The sequence below is a fragment of the Triplophysa rosa genome, linkage group LG5 (genome assembly GCF_024868665.1).
Source record: "Triplophysa rosa linkage group LG5, Trosa_1v2, whole genome shotgun sequence".
Lineage (NCBI taxonomy): Eukaryota > Metazoa > Chordata > Actinopteri > Cypriniformes > Nemacheilidae > Triplophysa > Triplophysa rosa.
This window is the reverse complement of record NC_079894.1, coordinates 5,764,599-5,787,500: the sequence shown is the minus strand read 5'-3', so window position 1 is coordinate 5,787,500 and position 22,902 is coordinate 5,764,599. Positions and strand designations below refer to the sequence as shown.

At 38.7% G+C, this 22,902-nt stretch overlaps 1 long non-coding RNA gene across 1 annotated transcript in view; it reads left to right on the top strand.

Annotated features, from left to right (window-relative positions):
• Positions 1 to 16,245, top strand: part of LOC130554419 (uncharacterized) — a 50,647-nt gene extending 34,402 nt beyond the window's left edge. Inside the window, exons 3-4 of the long non-coding RNA XR_008962979.1 lie at positions 7,405 to 7,471; positions 15,145 to 16,245. This is a non-coding gene — a long non-coding RNA (uncharacterized LOC130554419). The remainder of the gene's footprint in view (positions 1 to 7,404; positions 7,472 to 15,144) is intronic.
• Positions 16,246 to 22,902: the final 6,657 nt, after the last annotated feature.

Here is a 22,902-nt window from a genome sequence, read left to right as displayed (position 1 = left end):
TATTGTATTTAGGCTTCAAAAATAGCAAATGTTGTGTTAATCTGTAAAGATCTTGATAGACAAAATGTGTAAGTATCGTAAACATTTGTTAATCACAGATCTTATTTATTGCAATCTGTCTGTGGGAAAAATCCATATATACTCTTGATCGAGGGAACCAGTGCGGTGCTAACTTCCGGGTTGGCCTACAAAAATACGTAATCTCTGCAATACTCAAATACTTTTTTGTGATTTAGGGTCTTCGGTAAAAATCACGTCGCCATGTTGTATCTTGAAAAGCATCCACAGGTGTGCATCAGGGTATTGATTTCAGACATACTGTAGAGCGAACCCAATCGATAACTGTCATGGTTTTGTTATGCACACTTGCGCTGCACACATGTAATACTGGCATACTGTTTACTGATGACAGATACGAGCAACTTAAAAGAAATTTGAGCAGCCAGTGCAAATAGAAAAATCTGAACAAACATCTAAAACTAGAGTCCAATGTGAATCCAGCTTATATTTTTTCATTCACGTTGTATTCTTATAATGTACGTAGTAGTATATATTTGAACAGTTTGCTTAATCCTAATTGAATAGGCATTATAAATATATTAATTACTAAATGAATTTGGTAGCTATTGCTTGGTTTGTGTTTGGTCTTCTAATGGACAAAATGCTCCCTGAATGTTACGTTCCAGCTGATAACAGTGTGTTCCCTGTATTCATCTGAACAGTTCAGTAGGTTATTGATTCACCTGCTTCTTTTGAATATTGCGGTTGAATTTGCTTAATGTCAATGTTTTGCAAATACGACGTAAATTGCCGTGAATGAAATGAGGTCATGGAGTTGTTGAAGCTTGCCTCTGGCTGAACTCAACACTTGTGTTTGTTGAAAACATCAACAGCACATATTTCACAAGTCTCGGCGGGGAAAGCTGTTTAAATCCCTTTCTTTTCTACCCTGAGATAAATGATGAAGAACATTAGAAGATCTTTCTATTGAAGGGTAATTGCCTTTTAAACAAACTCACAAATGGAGTGATTACAACATTTCAAATGTCATAGGAAAGCATTTACATTGACAAAGACCGCAGTTCTGCTAAGCACACAATGCTGTGAATGATTATTTGAATATTCAGCAGACATGCAGTATTTGGCCGTGACACCTTACTAGAAAACAACTCGTGCCCGTAGCGGTGTATCCGGGAAGACAGGATTTTCTTGGCTTTGTTAGATGAGTGTGACATTCTCAGATTTCATGCCGTTATTCAACAGCTGGTGGGTCGATGCCATCCTCACATGAGTCACGTGTGTGCACTGCAGTCACCTGACCTGTGTGCCAGTATTGTTGTCAGGGATTGACATTTAACTGAAGAAACCAAACCAAATCGTCTGTTTGTAGACTAAACAATAAGACCTCTGTATGTTGTATTTGCCTAGAATAAACTGTTATGCACGTGAATGTTTTTTTTTTTTTTGGCACAGTGTCTTACATTAAATGCTTCAGGCGGTTGAAACTCCTTTGTAAATAATATTGGTTGTGGACTTTGACTTCAAGATTTAATGACACCCTATTATGACTAATCAAATAAAAGGCTTTTATTTATGAGAGTCGTGGCCGCAATGATAACACTAATGATCGCAGTTGTAAAAGGGATAGCTGTTTTCTCCGTTCTGCCTGCAGGACTGGCTGTAAACTGCATGTTTTTCTGACCCCGGTTAAAGGATAAAAGAGATGCTTGACTCTCCACAGCACTATTACAAATTCCTCGAGATCAGTACAGACTGACTGTAAACTCTCACAACTATAGCTTTCAAATGGTTTATTGCTTTGTGCCTGTACTGATTTGTGTTTAGAAATGTTTTTACCTTTGGGTTTTTCCTCTTAATTACTCATGAACCATTTTTTGAATCGGTTATTGAAACCTCAGAGATTGGGGTTGATAAAAAGTTACCAGTAAGTTGTAAAAAGGACATGCATCTAGTGCAAATTTTTACTACAACATTGCTGTGTTTTCTGCATGTATAGTGATGTTTGTTTACACATTTATATAAGGTAATGGGTGTGGCGGTATGACCAAAAATCTTTCAAAGAATAAATCATTTTATTTCACAAGAACAATATTTTTCACGGTAACAATAGCCTTTTATACGTTATATAAATGCATCTCATACATATGAGATTATATGCATCTTGATGAGATTTAATTTGTTTTTTATTTATTTATTACAATTTGATTATATTCTCGCCATAGTTACACCTTGTCGGAGATGGTTTCTAATGCGTTCTATTGTCTTTTGTTGCATCGTGCCGGGCCACGTGTTAGATAAATATAGGCAAGTTGTTAAAATGCAGTGAAAATATCAGATTAAAGTTCTGATATAATCAAATATTTATTTATTTATATTTATCTTCTATGCTATATCATGTATATGCGTCAAGTATGTACAGTATAATGTTCTAATGTTTTGTTTAATTTTGTTGTTTTACTTCCTTCTGATGTTCTCTCTTTGGCTTTAGCTTCCATTGTTAATTTCATTGTTTCGGTGACTGATCAGATGCTAATAAAACTGTTAAGGTTTCGGAAACAAGTCTGCAAATTGATTTTAAGGGTTTTTTTACATTTTGCATAAAATGTTGTAATACAACAATAGTATGTTGGAACGTCGGTGTGCGAGACACAAAGTAACAATTTGTATATTGTTTGACATGATGGATTATCTTATCAATGCACTGATAGTGGGGTGAAGGTGGCCCTTGCTGATGGATTGCTTCATCCTCAAAGGATGTTGGCGGAAGTTACACATGACATGGATAGGATCCTTAGAAAATGTGTAACAAACCTGGATAGCTTGCATGACACAAGACATGATTGTGAAATTTTGTAAATACATCAGTTACGACGTTGGTGGCGTATTGTGTCTTGTGAAGCATTTCTTTGTCTTGTTGCATTGTGAAGCAGCAGAATATTTTTCCTTACACCCACACAAAATCTAACAATGTGCCAAACTTCCACTATGGGGGGGCATTTATGATGCGATGGGAACCAACCAGTCCTAGTGTGGCACAAACAAGGAGTCTCAGTGCATGAGTGCTGTAAAAATACTCCTCCCTGCTCCAGAAACGCTCTCTCTCTGAGTGTAATGGCTCTGGAGGATAATGGCTCCGATACACTTGCAACTTGTAAACCGATGGTTTTTCCCATTTGTGCTAACCATAGTAGTTCTCTGTCATAGATCAGTTTCTTTTGGCTTAAATGAGTTACATTCCTTCCACATTGCTTCAAAAATCTGTCCCTGTGCTACGTCCAGCAGCAAAGATATTGCATCCCCACCAAGGAAACACCCCTGTAGTGTGTAGGCATGGGCCAGATACCGTTCTCGAGGTATTCCGTGGTTAGAAAAGGCCACAGTTTTAAAACCACTAAAATTGTCTGTTATACCGTTCCCAAGGTATGAGCTCTTTTTTATGTCTCATCAATACGGAAAGTGTAGGAATCTATCAGGTTCTGTGCTATTTTTTGTTTATGCTTAATTTGTTGTTTGCTCATCTGCATTTACTTTGTTTATATTTATTTATGTAAGTTTAATTACTAGAAATGCATGTAAAAATGACTATAAAAGGGGTGCCGTGCTTTTAAAAGGTCTGGGAACCACTGATTTGACCTGACACATACTTTCCAAATAGTTGTTGCTTAAAAATAAAATATATTGTGTTTAATGTCTTTTTTACCCAGAAAACATTTCAAAGCTGCAATTGTAATACCGCGAAACCGTGACTTTTGGCTTAAGGTTATCACACCGTCAATCTCATGCCGGCCCATGCCTTTGTTCTATTCTCTTGAGATCCTGTATTTAGGGAAGGATTACTGAGGTCAGAGGTCTAACGTGCACGGTAATAATATTAAACGCTGTTGTCTTGGGTTTTATTGTACCCTATATTATGTTTGTGAAGTGTTTTGAGTTAGTATGTGTTATGACGTGTTTCTATGTGTTATAACCGGAGCTCGAATGCCTGCTGTACTTGTATAACAGTCCATTTTAGTTTTGCTCCCTAAACTCTCATAACAGTTGTGTGCAGGCCATATAGAAATGAGATAAGGGATTACAGTTGTGTTAATGAAAAACAAACATCGCTGACAGATCAACAGTCTCGTCATGTGATAAAATCTGCCTATGTAGCAGCGGATGGCTTTTAATGTTTGTGAGAAAGGAACATTTTGATGGAATGTGTTGAGCTTTGGTAGTAAAGTCCTTTGTTCCGACCAAAATTTCCCCTGGTTATGTTTCAAAACCCACAGCACTTTTTAGCTCCAGTTCTTTTATTAAGAAACCTAAGCGCTTAATAAGTGCTCTGCAGAATTCATTTTATTAACGCTAATAAAACGTTATGGCCGCGCTGTTTTTCTTTTCTCATTGCGGTTGCACTTTTACAGCGAGTAAAGTTACTATTTGTGTAACTATAATGACGCGTGCTTGTGTTAGTCGTGCTTGCAAACAGTATTTGTGCTACACACCAATCTGTATTTCAGATCTTGTGATTTGAGGAGAGGTGTGCTATTACTTCTGACATCACACTTCCATCCTATTTAATTTCTGAAGTCACCACCTAGCAACGACCCAGAAAACGGATGGCAACGCTCTGGAGACCTCCCACCTAATGGGTTTTAAGAAAACTCATTTTTTCCCCAAAAAAGTACAGATCTAGTTTTCATTTCCTTTAGACGTTAAAATGTTTACATTCAATGACAGTAAAATCAGAGGGGGCGGGGCCGTTCTCATCTCCTCCCACAAGAAAAAGCCCAGCGTGTTACTTTGTTACTCATCTGCTCCTCTTCTTGAACTCTCTGAGGTGAATCTTGAGGTGGGCGTCCTGTACTTGCCCGTGATCTTTTGTGCTACGTTAAAAATCTTGTGGCTTTAGGGGAATGCCCTCTTAATAAAAGTCTAGTATTTAATATTTGTAAATAAAAAAAATTACTGACAACATATAAACACACCAAATGTAATGTAACAATTAAAATACTCTCCTCATAAACAGAAAACAAATTTACTTACTAAATTAGCCTTTCCATGCCATTCCTACCAGAACTACTTCTATCTTTAAATGATTTCCCAATTAGATATGTTCCTGCTTGTGAAAACCCAGCAAGTCTTTTTACCCGGTTTACATAAAATCATCCTACACAATATTCTGTGAAAACAACAATATCTTCAATATTGACTGAATAATGCCATTTCTACGATTGAAATCTTTGTGAAATTAGTGCTTGTAGCCTGAGTTTTCACAGGGTCACAAATGTTTACATGCTGATCAATAATGCTAATGCTAAATGTAGATAAAAACGTTATGGTTCATAAAATATCACAAATCTGGTCAAAAGGTTGGAGACATAGCAAACAGTAAACCGACTGACGGATACAAATACTTTAATGTTGCTGCATTTAGTTTACTGTTTTGTGTCCATTTATCTGCTCTGCGTGTCTGCACTAGTGTTGTTAAAATAAGCACGTGTCCGCTGCTCTTCGTGCTGCTCATCTTTAGCGGGAGACAATCAGCGCGCGCAGAGCGGAAAGGGTTAAAATGAGGCGGGTTTTGCGCGAAAGAGATGTTCCTGAGAACGCATGTGATGCGATTCTCCGTTGTGTAGACGCGCAGCTCAATTTAAAGGTGTGATATGACACGGCTAAAACGAATATTATCGTTTGTTTTTGATGTATTGCAATGTGTATACACGATTTAAGGTTCAAAAACGTTGTATTTTCCACATACCGTGCATGTTTGTATCTCCTCTTTGCCCCGCCTCTCTGAAACGCGCAGATTTTTAACAAAGCTTATCGCTCTGAAAAGCGAGGTGTGCTATGATTGGCCAGTTCACCAGTGCGTAGTGATTGGTCGAATACTGCAAGCGTGTGACGGAAATGTAACGCCTCTTACCATATTTGGAACATCAGGTTCTAAAGCAATTGTACTGACAGGTGCGCCCACCTTACTTGCGTATACATTTGGGCGGTCTTAGTCAAATCATACCACGAACTGACGTAGATGTGTGGGGGTGTGGTTACACGAGGCGTTTCAGGCATAACTGTCCCTTTAACTCAGGGGATGCAATTCAACATCAAAAAATGACACACTTCATCCTAACGGTCATAAGAAAGCTTTAACACAAACGCTCTAAACCCCTCCGCTTTTTCTTTAAACTGCCGCCACCTTTGCTGCTCTCTCCTCACCTCTAGCCGTGAAACAACCTGCTGAGATTTCATTTTTCATCTGATGATGCATTGACCTCATTACATAGATCAAGCAAGCCTGAAATAGCATCGTAAAACCACTCGCATACCAGTGCCTAAAACAAATACTAATGGTATTTAGCTGGATCTCTTCATATCAAAATCATAAAATTTGATCAGTGGTGACTTGTACATTAGTCACTTGAAACATCCGGTCTTGTAGACCGCACAGATTTGACAACTTCTGCATGTACTCTCAATCACACAAGTCTCTGAGTCACATGTCTGCGCTTCTGCTCTGCTTTATGGTCTATAAATGGACGTCATAAGCAGGAAATCTAATCGGTGTACACAAACAGCTTTGAAACGGGCAGTATATTGGTTAAACATTGCACAGAATGCTAGTCACACACTTTGGGTAAACTGCCATTTCAATGTGAGCGGTCACTGTTGTTACATCTTGACCCGTGGCTTTTGAATGTGTGCCAGTGTGGCTTTCTAAAAGAGCAGTGAAAGTATCTTAGATGAGTTTTTGCCTCCAGTTTCTTTTCCAAATAATAGTCACTAACAGTTTTTAGAGTTTTCTCTCTTTCACGTATTGTTTGGTTTTGTTTTATATTTTTTGTTTTCCAGAACTGCCATTGGTACTATAAAGAATAAACAAAAGAGGCTGTTTGTTTGTTTGTTTGTTTATTGGCATGTCTTCCTCTCCATTGTGTACAGGGCTTTCATCTTAATATAAAATTGGTCATTATCTGTTATCGAGATGAATTCGACCTTTATTGAACTTTCAAGGGCAACCATGAATTTCATAGCTAGGTTTGTTTTGTGTTATAGAACTCGCGTATAGAAGAAACTAAAAGTGGATTTTGGTCAAATGAAAAAAAAGGTGACCTGTGAAACTTCAAAAAATAATTCAATGGGTTTTTTTTAGTACTGCAGCATAGTGATACTATATTTTTAGTGATTTGAAGTGTGCTTTGGTGTGGTGATGAGGTTCATAGGAAAAGAAACTGTAGGGGCTTATTATGAAACCAAGCTTATTGTTGACAGGTTGCATTTCCTGTGTGAGATCACTGTCACACATCCTGCGTCCCTGGCAGGTTATTAAGTTCAAAGCTATTTTCCAATTTAAGCACATGACCAAAATCCTTTTAAACACCCATTTCTTGTGTTTCTTCATAGGTGTAGAGAAAGCTGGTGAGGATGTTTGCAAGGATGTAAGCGACATCATCTTCATGGAGCTTGTGAGGTAAATCGCCCTATGCAGTGACACTCACACAAACTTTCCTCTTGTCACTCTGAAGGAAACATTGACAGCTCTGTCCTTATAGAAAGTGGAGTTTTCCTCTATTGGGCGTTCCATTACAAGAAACCACAGGTGTCTCAGCGTTGAGTGAAAAACCAAGAGTGAAAGTGTGAGACTGAGAACAGTTGAGCGGGGCACTCGCTGGGGGCCAGGGCCCGTTTGCATAAAGTACCTTAAGTGTAATTTTCCCTTAAGTGTGTCCTTAAGTATACCTTAAGTTTTACTTAAGTCATTCTCCTATTGTCTTTGGTAAAGGAAAATCACCCCTTAAGTGTCATACTTAAGGGAAAAACTTAAGGTGCTTTATGCAACCGGGCCCAGCTCTTCAAAAATACCCCACGCTTCCTGTGCGCTCCTTCACACATCTGAAACCTGAGTAATTCTGAGAATTACCACCACACCGTCACATTTTGTTTAGAAGGAATTAACCCCTTTGATACTATAAAAGTGTCCTATTATTAAACTCCTCTATTTGTTCATACTACACATCTGATGTCAAATTAGAGCGGATTTCTGCTGATGTTTGTTCAAACTATGTAGTCAAAATTTGTATGTCTGTTATTGTTATCATATAAATTACTTAAAGGGATAGCATACCAAAACTGAAAATTCTGTCATCATTTATTCACCATTTCAGACCTTTATTCAATTCAATTCAATTTTATTTTTATAGCGCTTTTCACAATGTGCATTGTTCCAAAGCAGCTTTGCAGGAGAAAATAAGAAAAACACAAAAAAAGTAAAACACAGCACAGTGCATGGTGTTTATAGAACAAGCAAGATTATTCTAGTAAATAATATCTAATAAATACAGGCCCCCGGTGGTTTATTTAGCATATTATGCATTAAGTGAATGCTTGGCTGAAGAGATGTGTATTTAATCTAGATTTAAATTGGGAGAGTGTGTCTGACCCTCGAATAGTATCGGGGAGGCTATTCCAGAGTTTAGGTGCTACGTATGAGAAAGCTCTACCCCCTTTGGTGGATTTAGTTATTCTAGGTGTTATCAAACGTCTGGAGTTTTGAGATCTTAGAGAGCGTGATGGCTTGTAGTGTGGTAGAAGCTCTGTTATGTAGGTAGGGGCTAAACCGTTTAAGGCTTTATAAGTGATTAAAAGAACTTTAAAGTCAATACGAAACTTAATGGGTGAAGGGATGATAACATTGGGGTTATGTGATTGTATTTTCTGGACCTGGTTAGAACTCTGGCAGCTGCTTTCTGAACTAACTGTAGTTTGTTTATTGATGATGCAGGACAACCACTAAGCAGTGCATTACAGTATTCAAGTCTTGAGGTCACAAATGCATGAATAAGCTTCTCTGCGTCAGCCACACATAAAATATTTCGTAATTTGGCAACATTTCTAAGGTGGAAGAAGGCGGTTTTTGTGACATTTGAGATGTGATTTTTAAATGACAGGTTGCTGTCTAATATAACGCCAAGGTCTTTAACTGTATTTGTTGGCGTAACACTGCAGCCTTCAATTTGCAGGTTATAATCCGAAATATTCTGCTCACGTGTCTTTGGTCCGATAAGCAACATTTCTGTTTTATTAGAATTTAAAAGAAGGAAATTACAAGTCATCCAATGCTTTATATCGTCGATGCACTCTGCCAATTTGGGTAGCTGGAAGGAATCATCTGGTCTTGATGAGATATATAGCTGAGTATCATCTGCATAACAGTGGAAGCTAATTCCATGTTTTCTAATAATGTTTCCAAAGGGCAGCATGTATATGGAGAATAGCAAGGGTCCTAAAACCGATCCCTGAGGTAATCCATAATTTACTTGCGTTAGATTTGATGATTCCCCATTTTAATGGACAAATTGATGTCTGTCTGATAAGTAAGATCTGAACCATTGTAGTGCCTGTCCCTGAATACCGGTATAATTGTGCAAGCGATCTAGAAGTACTTTATGGTCTACAGTATCGAACGCAGCACTAAGGTCAAGCAGGACTAGGAGTGAGATGTTACCTTTATCTGATGCTATAAGCAGGTCGTTTGTAATTTTAACGAGCGCAGTTTCAGTACTATGATGCGGTGTAAAGCCTGACTGAAATTTTTCGTGTATGTCATTATTTTGTAAGAAAGAGCACAACTGAGTGGACACTACTTTATGACTTCAGCAGAGCACAAAAGAAGATATTTTGAAGAATATTGGTAACCAAACAACGACGATACCTATCGACTTGCATTGGTTGCATTGTTAGAAGTGAATGGGTGTTGTTCAGTTACCAACATTCTTCAAAATATCTTCTTTTGTGCTCTGCAGAAGAAAGTCATACAGATTGAATATGACAAGAGGGTGAGTAAACAATGACAGAATTTTCATTTTTGGGTAAACTATCCCTTTAAAAGTCATAGCTACATGTGAGTACATATCATTATGGAAGATACAGAGAATTCATCTAGAAAGAAAGTAACTGTGTTTACATATTTGGTCACCATACGTTATATTTGTCAATTCATGCATTTGTTCTGCAGACTTCAAATAAATCTATAGATTTGCGTCTATAGAGCCAATTTTGTTGCCGATCTATAAATAACTAAAAGCATTACTTAAGATGAGCAAAGTATTATAATCTTGAGTGCAAATGTGTTTGTGTCTTTAACAGAGAGAACAGAGCGATGGATGGTCTGTGCTCCGTTGGCAGATAAAAGCAGGAAGTTGTCTCCACCCAGATACGAGCAGTACTGTAATGAGTTGACAGAGATAGGTGAGGCAGGAGAGTTTTGTAAGGATCGGTGTGGACTTATCTCGGCAACAGAAAATACTTGTGTTTCTGATAGAGCTGGCAGGTCTGTAGTAATCTCGGTCCGACTGAGCCGCTGGGTAACAGCCGTGGCTCTTTCCTGAGAAGCCAATCTCAGTGCTCCTCCTGCGCAGGCAAACCCAAGCAGGAGCAAACACTAGTGTTATCACTCTCCTCGTACAGGAATCTGTTGGGAAATAACGGACGTTAAGAAACATCCGAAAGTTTAACGTGGCTGTTTTGTTTTGAGAGCTGGATTTGCATATAGATGGAAGTTTGTGGTCACAAAAGAGATCCCTGTGTGCAGTTGTACGCAGGTACTAACGTGATGTGACAGCTTCGATATTATAAAGGCATCGATCATTTTAAAAGTCCTTGAATCAGTGCGGATCATGTCCTTTGTCCCCTTCTGTACTAGCATTGCCGTAGAAGCAAAATCACTGTGTAAGCTGCATTTGTATGACCTTTCAGGGTCAATATCAGTCATTCTGTCTTAATAATTTTCCAAAATTTGCCAAAAATGCATTTTTGTTGGTGTGCATCTACTACACAAATGACAGGGAAGGTCAAATTTAGCTTTGTGGACCAAGCCAAGGACTTAAGATAAGGTCACATTCCTTCTCAAGATTAAACGGTATCAGCAGGACTGGGTGGATGGGAACCCACAGTACATACTGTATTTTATAAATCAGAGTCTGTCTACTGGGCTGGAATGAACTGGAGACTAAATAGAAACTCAAGAACTGCATAACTTTTAAATAGTTTGTATCCAGTATTAAAGACGATGCATTTACATTTACATTTATGCATTTGGCAGACGCTTTTTTCCAAAGCCACATACATTGCATTATATTATACATTTGTATCTGAGAATGTGCAATCCCTGGAATCGAACCCATGACATTGGCGTTGCTAGCACCATGCTCTAACCCAGTGGTTCTCAACTCTGGCCCGAGAGGTCCATTTTCCTGCCGAGTTTAGCCCCAACTCTGATTAAACACCCCACATTTGGAATGACATAGTGGTGGTATTAAAAAATTTTTTTTTAGGTAAACGATTCTTTAGACTTAAAGGAACAGTTTTCACAAAAATGAAAATTCAGTCTTTATTTACTCATCCTCGAGTTGTTCAAAGTCTGTATACATTTCTTTGTTCCGATGGAAGAATGCTTGTTACTTAACAGTTATTGGCCACTGTTGACTAACATAGTAGGAAAATGTCTTTATTCTGTTGAGCACAAAAGAAGATATTTTGAGGAATGTAGGAAAGCAAACAGTTCTGGGGCACTTTTGACTACCATTGTCATCTCCATTTTACCATTGCCATTTTACAGATTTGAAACAACTCGAGCGTGAGAAAATGACGACAGAAGTTTTATTTTTGGGTGAACTGTCTCTTTAACCTGTGTCTGTTGTTGGTCATTTTGAGTTTTGTCTTGTACTGTCGTGTCGCACACTTGAGAAGTCTAAACATGAATTCCTCTAGTGAAAGCCTCTCGCTCTGTGTTTATTAGAAACAACCGAACAAGGAAGTCAATATTATGAAAAAAGGCTGTGTTTGGGTGCTGGGGTTTGGATGCGGTCAGACCTCTGTTGTTGTTTGCCCGCTGTGGGAAAACAGCTCTCGCAACGGTCACGGATCTCTAAATGTTGTGGTTTCTGCTACCTAGAAACGACAGTTTCTCTCCGCTTGTGAGATGTGGAGGGTTATGTAATCCCCTGATAAACTGCTGCTTTCACATTCCTGTGTAACTGGAATGCTGAGAAGGCCCAGAGCTTGCCTTGAGTCACAATGACCTCGTTTGTCTGACTTGATGTAAGAAAGAATGCAAAAAAACTAGAAACTATGTAGTACTTTTTGAATTTTTGGATCACACTTCCCTCGCAGCTTTCTCCCATGACAAACTGTTGTTATGAGAACAGCTACAAATCCAGACAAAGACGTGTGAGATTGTGGATTATGTCAATCTTAAAGGGGTCATATGGCGCGAATACGTGTTTTTCTGTGTCTTTGGTGTGCTATAAGTGCATGTATTAGACACTTAAAATTGCAAACATTAAAGTGTCGGAACAAAAGATGCATTCTATCTAAAAGCGAATGCTCACCCTGAAACGCCTCGTGTAACCACACCCCCACAAATCTACGTCAGTTCGTGGTATGATTTGACTAAGACCGCCCAAATGTATACGCAAGTAAGGTGGGCGTACCTGTCAGTACATTTGCGTTGGAACCTGATGTTCCAAATATGGTAAGAGGCGTTACATTTCCGTCACACGCTTGCAGTATTCGACCAATCACTACTCACTGGTTAACTGGCCAATCATAGCACACCTCGCTTTTCAGAGCCATGAGCTTTGTTAAAAATCTGCTTGTTTCAGAGAGGCGGTGCAAAGAGGATATACAAACATGCTCGGTATGTGGAAAATACAGCGTTTTTGAACCTTAAATCATGTATACACATTGCATTACATTTAAAACAAACGATAATATTCCTTTTAGCCGTGTCATATGACCCCTTTAATAATGTAAATCAATCTTTTGCACACCATTATATCTGATTTTCATTTAGTCTGATACATTTAGTGACTTCAATGATTTGGCTGAGGTGAATACTCGATTCTCTAATAAAGAGACTATCGGGTCTGAAATAAGTATACAGTATCGTGGAAATCTCGTAGGCCGCTGAATCCATGTGAATTCTCTGACGTAACCGAAGCCCAGATCTTCCTGGAGAAGGGAACTCTCTGGCCTGCGTTTGCTGTGAAACTTCTGCGCTACAGCTGGTCAGGCTCTACTGTGCTGTAATAGACTGTAAAATATTCTGCGGTGGCTGAGCATTTCAGGTCAGCGCTGCGATTAGCACATAAATGTGAAGTAATGTCTGAAAGGCTGACATGAAAATAAACAGACGATTTATTTATAATCAGTTACTGCGGGAGCTCATCTCTGCTGTTTCTTACTCTCTGTTAAGCAGACGCTGTGGTTGATGGGTATTTTTCAGGGCATTTTGTCAAACGACAGAGAAAAAAACCTTCTAAAACGTTCTAAAAAACATTCTAGGAAAAATCCTTCTAGGAAAAAAGTAACTCTTCACTGCGAGAGAACGGTTGGTCCCTCCTCTTTCGTTTCACCTGCCTCTGTTTGTGTTACTTCTGTCTGTCAGGCTGAAGGTTTTTTTTTGGAGGGTGGTTTATTATTTGCAGCAAGGTTTGGTTGGGGTTATAAACGGGTTGAGTCACTTTTAAGGTTTCCTGACACACTTGAAGGATTAATAGAGTTTTATTAAACCCTGTTAGTGTCCACCCAGTCTTTTCATTGGCCGCATTTGCACAGAAAAAAGGTCACATGGTCACTTAGATCACAAGCTGAACCGTATATTGTACAGTTTCTGGGTCATGTCTGTGAAATAATCAGCATTTATCGGTAGTTTCGGACTAATCTGAAAGCTAATACACCTACACAGTTTTTGTTATAGTCATTCAAGGAAACTATTATCATTATTTGCATGTTTTCGATTGAAAAAATGATTTAAAACAAGCCCTTCCCAACCTGAAAGAGCAAAGTGTGGTTACTTTACTGTAAATGTCAGACAGATAGTTTTCTGCTCTCTAAGTGGGTGGTTGAGCTCCAGTGAGGTCCAGACTTCATGCTGCAGGCCTTCATTAATCTCCCACGGTTGCTCGATCCCTCACCCCGACTAAGAGTTTGGATGGATGGGTGTCTTTCTACATAAGGATGAGATGGTCATATCACTGTTACTGAGATGGAATGAATTCATCCTTCAGATCCTCAATGCTTCATTTAGTCAGCAACGAGCTGAAGGTGGGATGATGGGAGCGGAGACTGAGAGCTGTGGAAAGTGAAATGAACAGGAACAGAGTGTGTATGTGTGAAAGTGAAACCTCTTCCCATGCGTTCATCGTCTGGTTTCCCTATAAACCGAGGTCTTGGGAGAATCAGAAATGAGAATTTACTTTGAGCATTATGGCAGCAGCTTAAAAGCAGTGTCACAGATTGATTTTAGGTGTCGTGTAAAATATTCCTTGAGAGTCCCTGAAAAAAATTGCTCTTTTCTAAAAGCTATTGAACAGATTTTTTGCTTGCTTTGATGCTTGTACTATGAATATTTGCACTATACATATACTGTTTTTAGTATTTAACTTGTTAATACTAGTGTACTTAATAGGGCTGTGCGATATTAAAGAAAAATGCATTAGCATGCTAAATAATCTGATATGCGATACGATATTTCTTTTTCTAAAATCAATTTAAATTGTTTATACAACTTATACAACCAATAGGGCTGCACGATATTAAAGAAAAATGTGATATACAATAACATTTGCTAAATAATGCCATGTGCAATAGAATAGAAGTTTGTAACTGAAAATGATATAGCCAACATTATTATTATTATTATTATTTTTATTTCAAGGCGCCTTACTAGACACTCAAGGACACCGTACAATGAATAGAACAACAATTCATAAAACCATTAATACAACATATGATCTGCTAAATGATGAATGAATAAAATCCCATTCGCACGACTCAATTTAACCTTTGTCTGTATTACTCTAACTTTATTTTTTTCTGTATTTTTAGGCATCTTCTTTTATAAATGTAAATGTCTTAAATTAATTTTACCATTTGCAAGTTTTAAAAAATCACCATACTCTATTTATAACCGTGAATGTACTGTATTTATGCATGTCCTTAAACTGACAGAGGGCAGCTGGTCATCCATCTTTGCTAAATGACATGATTCAGTGAATACAGGATTTTGTTTTCTTTCTCAATCCTGTTTACAGTTCGTACTTTAAGGTCGTGCACACACATTCATGTTTACTTGTTTTGTAGAAAGCACCATTGCATCAGTCACTCACCCTGCCAATGAGGAATGAGGTGAAGAGGTTGTGATAAGAGCATGCCGCGGGACGGCCTGACCTTCAGAGTATTGGACTGAACTCGGACAGCAGCGACACAGCATGAGCCGGGGAACACGAGGCACTTACCTGGGAGACGTTGTCCTGCTGAACATCGTGAGTCACACTGGCAGTGATGACATCAAAGTATGACGTCACCTGGACTGTTAAATGGGTCAGAAGCACCTGATGGTGGACCAGACTGATCTGAAATGGAGATTGTGTCCATGTTGTGTTGAGTTTTAAAATGTTTACGTCAGGGGTGTTTGGAGGGGCCTATCAGTTATTGTCTGATATATTTCTGAATAAAAATATTTACTAAAAAAAAATACACAGATTAGGCTTGTTTTCCATTCAAATGTTTTCGTGTTTTACTTACACAAATGTCATGTACCTCAATAATATGTAATATGCCAGTCTTAAAATGCAATTCTTAAAACTTAAAATGCAAAGTTTAATACTGTTGGCATAATAAAGGTTGAATCCCAATGTGTTAAACCCAGAGTGACCCGATTAAACGGTAATACTGACATATACTGTACGTTTTAATCTTTAAGTACGTTTGAAATGCATGACATCATAATGGTGATGATGTCTATATGTTAGATATATAATAAGATGGTTTGATTAAGTAAAGCGCTGGCTGGGATTTTCCAGTGCCGCCTCAGTAAAGCCCCAGGTTAATGGAATTGCTTCAGATCTGCTGTTAGGGATTGAGACGCATCCCTTTAAATTAATGAGCGAGAGCCAGATGGAGTTGATGGAGAATAACAGGAGGAGGGTTCAGTGGAGGACACGCCCAATCTGGCTAGACTGTTCTGTCAGTGGATTCTCATAATCCTCTTTCTCGGATGTGATTACCTCTAACAAAAAACGTAAAGCTCAGGCTTAGAGATTTATTTGATATAAACAATCTGATGTTTTTTGTGAATGGTGAATAAAAGCGATGCAAAGACACGCACTAGTCTCGGCTTGTGTATTTGTTTCTAGTGGTCACAAGACCAGCAAACGTGTTGTTTTATCTCACTTGTAGACCAAAACGTGCCAAAAATGTTCACCCTACGAAGTGTTATGTGCTTCCTCCTTACTCTGGAGAGGTTGTGTATCTGCTACCCCTGACTGTCAGCGCTTACAAACTAGATTCTTTTGTGAAGTGGTCCCTCGCCTCTATCACGGGTCGTTGTTACTGGGTGGTCCTGTCACAGAGGTGTAGTTCTTAGAACTTGCCAACTTTCCCACAGGTTTTTTTTCAAGCATTACATGCAGTAATTCAAGTTCTTTGCCCTTTAAAGAGCTCCCGCATGCGAACACCACATGCAACCTGTGTGTGTTTGTTTTTGTAAGACGCGAGCATTATGTAAAGACTGCTGTCAACTTTAATGTAAGTTGATGTGAATTTTGTCAAATGTATCCTACTTACGAACAAATTTGGACCTGCCTCCCATTTTTAATCGGTTCTTTTAAACTTTAGTGTCTTTTTTCCTCTGTTCTTTATCTAAGGGCAGCAGGCCAGAAACGTGTACCAGCGCTCAGAAGGCGGCCAGTTTAGTGGAAACCAGCAGGCAAAGGACACACAGACCCAATGTCGGCAAATATTTGGTCATGACTCCAAAGGGTAGCGACAGGCGATTTGAGGAACAGGCTGATGGGATTCCGAAGGTTTTTAGTTTTTTAAACTATGCGATTGTATGGCATTCTGTCCGCTTTCTTGTGTGTATCTGGTGTATATTTTTGGAGGCAGGCTGTGATGCGCTGCTGTCAACTGCTTGGCCAGCTGAGCTTATGGCTTGGAGAAGGGAAATAATGAAGGGCCTGAAGTGACTGTGATGTTGTGAATGCCGTGTAATTAGATGGATTGTTGGAGCATTTATTGTTTCTCTTCAGCTCTTTCACTGCTCATGGTGTTCTGAATTTACCCCACTCGATCAGTCCCTGTGGTCACAAATACTGTAGCGTAAATAGATGGTGAAATAAAAAGGACTGTCTGTTCCCACAAGGGATGTAGTTAACAACAGAAAACACTGTACCAATCATGTGAATTGGGGTGAATAGTTTAGTTGATGGACCTTACCTGCGATTTGGTATGCATTATTTGTTTTTATTGGTTTGTGACGGTATTCTCTGCAATATGCTCATCACACCTCCCAGAGCAAACATTGAACAATAACACATTTTTTACTTAACTCTTATGTTTTCAGAGCAAAAAAACGAAACATTACAGACCATTCAATCAAAAATCGAATCATCGTATCAACATAAATCGTGAAACATTTACTTAAAGCATCCAATTACGGCACATTATCGTTACATATCATCAAAACTTTCCATAAGTTCACAATTGTGAATATCATCAACGTATTCAGCATACCAGTTATTGTCCTACCTGGAGTCAAATGAGTCTTACAGTTCGAACCAGAAGAGGAAACTCGCGTATGATTCACAGCACATTCACAGAAGATTCAGTTCCACGTTGTTCCAAAGTTAGCTGTTAGACGAGTGTCTTTAGGATGTCTTTTTAGATTTTTCCAAAACAGTAAGCAAAAAGCTCAGGAACGTAACAATCCATCTCTTCAGTTCAGATCCATCCTCAGCCCACGCATCCGTACCAGTCGAGCGTCTGTCAGTTCAATGATGAACTCAAACACCCGTCTACCGTGCAGCTGATAAAACTCTCAGAGAGGTACATGTCTGCTCATTTCAAAACTCTGTTCGATCGCATTCACTCAAATTCAAACATTGCTTAAAAACTCTTTGTTTGCCTGCACCAACTTTCTGCTTTTTTCCGCCGCTTACTCCCATCATACCCGGCACATACACATACACACTTGCTTCACACACCTGTTGATTGTTTCACCCTTCCCGGCCAGGTTTTGCTGACGCAGTGCATTATGGGTAATGTAGTCTTTCTTTTGTCGCAGGTTGCTCTGGCATTTAATAGACAGATGGGTAGGTAGGTAGAGAGATAGACAGACAGCTAGATGCAAAGATAGATGTATAGACAGATAGACAAATGCACTGACAGACAAACAGATGCACGGACTGACAGATCGATAGATGCACAGACAGACAGATAGATAGACAGGCGGACAGATGCATAGACGGACAGACAGACAGATGCCTAGACAGACAGGCAGATGAATAGATAGACAGGCAGATGGATACATAAACAGACGGACACACGTGCATAGCAGTTTTTTTTTTTTTAATAAAAACTACAAATATAAAGGTGAGTTTAATTTATTTTTGTTTAATTTTACAATTTTGTTTGTGCTCCGGTCATACTTATTTTTATATTGATATGTGTTTACTGTTTAAGTTTAGTTTTTTATTTATTTTCGCTTAATAAAACAACAATTTTTCTGTAAATGTATCTTAGTTGTCAAATACTGTGCATGCCTATAGTCTGAACACATAATATGCATGCACATGTCATCACCGTTCTCACACGCATGTTTTTGTAGTTTACAAAACTGGTGTGTGTGCGTGCGTGCGTGTAAATGGCCCAAATTCACACATTTCCCCCTTTAGTTGAAAATTGTGTTGTGTAAACATATTCAAAAACATCTAAAACAATAAATATATATATATTTTTATTACACAGCTCGTTGGAATGCTTGATTCTGATTGGCCAGTGGCGACATTTGCAGGTTCATTATTCCTTGGTAACAACCTCGCAAAAATCATTTTGACAGGTTTTTTTTGACACATTAAATATAAATAAATATTTTAATAACATATATGACATTATATTTACAAATGATTAAACCAAATTTTTGACATTTGCCTTGACATTATCCCTTATATATGCAACAGTTAGTTTAAATGTAAAGTAAATGTTTAAATTTGGATTTATAAGCTGGATGTGCCGAGACATGCTCTTTTCCTTGTGTTATGTTGTTGATGTAAAACAATTTGTTCATTGACTTCATGGACATCTGGGCTCTCATTTATAAAACTATGCGTAGGATCCTTACTATGTGCGCTCGAAAGCCAAAAATATTCAGACTTATAAAACCGTGCGTACGCACACCTGTAAGCAATATTCGCTTTATAAATCACCTGCAAGTTTGCGTACGTGAATCATCCTCATTTGCCACCCTGCACAGTACACGCCCATTTTTAACCTTAAATAAAGCACCTCATGAATGCTGATCTTTATATTAATAAGCCTGGCATCCAATCCGCTTGTTAAGCCTCACGTCACGCACCACCATATATGAAAGTTCATACCATTTCCGGGTCCAACCGCTATCAGATGCCATAGGAAAATAACGAAAAATGAAATAAAACTGCCGAAACCCCCCCGATCCCATCCTTTATCTCCACAACGAAATCGCAAATGTCCACACATGCGATTCACTTTAATCACCATGATAATGTGGATCTAATGTATGCTATGGAGTGAAATTGGCGTGCGCACGTTTACAGCCCCGTTTTGTGCGTACGCAACGTTTATAAATGAGACCCACACACAACAAATTGTAACTGAGGCAAGACACTGTAAAAACCTTTACAGTCTGCGTTTCAAAACATAAAAAAGCAATTTTGCTGAATGAGGGTTCATCACGGGGTTTTCAACAGTCACAACAGCCTTAATCCATCTGGATTGCTTGACATTGCATCATTTATCTGTTCCTGTATTAGTGCAGATAATGTGAGGGAGACTTAGGAAATCCCCTCTGCCACGTGGGATTTGAACCAGTGACTCCAGTTTGACTCCCTTTTTTCCCTTGCAACATGAGAGTCTCGGCACGCTTGGCTGCCTGCTATATTCCTGCTTCTCTCTAACCACACACCTTCCCGTGGAGTCTGCCTCCCCTCATTTCCTCAAAGATGAATGTCCCTGTGGAGCTCTTGTGGCGTTTGAGTGAACTACAGCTGCAGACTTCCAGCCCTGTAGTGATTCACCCAGTAGGAACTAGGTTGGAATTTGCCGTGTCACATGTTGTTCAGCTTCTAAATTTCATATTTACACAACACATTCCTTTTAAGAGTTCATCTGCGGACGGATAAAGGATGTTCTCCTGAGAGAGATCCGTTATCAGCGTTTTATTTTTCTCTCTCTGTCTATCCGTCACCTTCGTCGTTCTTCCACAGCCTTGCACCACCATTTTCTTCCGTCTACCAGATTTTCTACCAGCAGTTTGTATGTGTAATGTCACATGCTTATCCGTCATTAAAGGTGACCTTGGTTAATTATTGATCGGGTCAGATGATTACAGTACTGACCTCTGTATTACAATGTGTTCTTGTCTGCCTCTCAGATCGGCTTTCAGATCCGCACTCTTCCTTTCAAAATCCCGGGACACCAGTGGTGAATTACTGTCTATAATTATTGTTAGGGGAATGTTGGCGCCTAATATCGTAAATGGACCCCCCCACAATTTTGCATAATTATTATTCTAACGTCCTTTGTCTTTATGGCTAATGTTATCAAGATGTCAAGACTGTTTTTAATAAAAAAGGTGTAGGGAATGATATATAGTAAGTCAGCCATTATTACAAATAAAGCCAGGTTTTTGTATGACCCTGTGGGGTAGTAATGTTTGTAGTTTGTAGTAATGACCAGCTGACTCTACATTATCCAGGTTATTGCATGCCTACTAACCAAATAAATAAATAAACGGATTAGAAAAACAAAAGATTTTATTTGGTGCTACGAGAGATGTAAAACAAGCACAGCTAAATACCAAATTCCTTCCCTTCCATTGATATTAGCAGTCATTGTCCAACGTTATTTGGCCATAAAATAATATGACTAAAGGGTTATTTAATGGCTATATCAAAGTAGACTGGTCCGCTGCTGTATCAGACATTCAAACTGACGCTATCAGACCTGGTCATTGTTGGCAAAATGAACGATTAGCATGTGAGAAACATCAGTCCTCCATCACCTTGACGTTTCCATGGCATTTCCCCATTACCCTGAGCACCCTGGCCTAAATGCTTTCATAACCCTTCATGTGTATAACATGTGCTGACTCGACAGCAGTCGCCACGTGTCGATCAGGGTCTTTCCGAAGCCACGGTTGAGTGAGGTCATCAACGAGGCACCTGTCACTTGTTTATAATTTGTGTAAGAATGATGGATGAGGCTGTAATGGTTAAACCCTAATGTACACAGGTACAGAATTAGCTCCAGTGATGAGTATGTATCGACATTGATTTACACCAGCCGCGTGTGTTGTGTTGCATTACACAAGCGTGTTTGTGTTTGTGTTTGTGTTTGACGCATCTCAGCCCTTGTGAAAGCCCTTGGCTATTTTCACTGAGTGATAGCAGAAGCTTTAGGAAGCGTATATGTTCTGTATACAAGTCCAAAGACCTGCGGCTTGTGTTGTGTTGGCAGTGAGAATGTGCTGACACTCGGAGGCACGCCGCCTCTCTGGGGTGGCCAGACAGCTCCTGCTGACTTGGCGCCAATATCTGGCCTCTTCGGTCTCAATGCTCAGTGATGTCTAGCTGCATCGAGAGAAACTGTGAATGATAGGCGTTCAGGTTGATGCTCCATCATTCATACTGTATACTGTGCCTTTAAAGGGATCCTTCACCTAACCATCGAGTTGTTCCAAATCTTTATAAATGTCTTTGTTCTGATGAAGATATTTGGAAAAATGCTTATAACCAAACAGATCTTGCCCCCAATTGACTCCCATAGTAGGAAAAATTACGAAGAAAAATTACGAAGAAGACATTTGGAAGAATGTAGGACAGCAAACAGTACTGGGGCCCTTTTGACTACCATTGTATTTTTTCCTACTATGGTAGTCAATTGGGGCCAAAATCTGTCTGGTTATAAGCATTCTTCAGAATTCATACAGATTTGGAACAACTCGAAGGTGAGTAAATGATGACAGAATTTTCATTTTTGGGTGAAGTATCCCTTTAAAGAGAAATCATACTTCAGAAAATTACATTTACGTGAAAAACAATTAGTTGTCATTTAAACCAGCAGTCTGTATCTTTTGTCTCTGTTTGAAAGGTAAAATAGCAGGTTAGTTCACACACTTATCTTTACATAATTTTAGGTCAAATGATATTAAACTTTCCCACAAAATTGTACTCAACAGCTCATTATTACAGTATAAGATGCTACGAATCTTGTGTGTTAATGAAATTTGGTAGACTGGTTTTCACACTGAGATTCGCTTAAATAATATTAAATTGTAAATTGTATATGTTTTAGTTTTTTTTTAAAGTGATTGTGTTGTGGTGGTACATTTTCCAAGTATTACCATGCTTTAGTAACAATATATACACTAAAATATGCAATATGCAGATGCACTACAGCTCCCCCTAGTGTCTTCTATAGAGATGTGCGATAATTGCGATGATCCGAAATCATCGCGATCGCGATGAGACGATTATTTAATAATCGTGACAGCCCTAGACCTAATCACCCAGCACTACCATTATTGTTTTAACTTTATTCATGTAGGTGTAACAATATATCAAAGTACCATTAAGATATGTATCGTGAAGCTATGGCAATATATTTTTAATGAAATAATTTAAATAGTCTTATTTTTCTGTGAAAGATCTATTCAGTTTTTATTAGTTTACATAAACAATTTGTTAATGTTTTGGGGAAAATCTGTCATTTGAGTGTCAGTTTCTTATTTTTACTTTTCTGCCAATATCGTGATGCAATCGTAAACCCAGTATTGTGTATCGTATTTTATCGTGAGCTGAA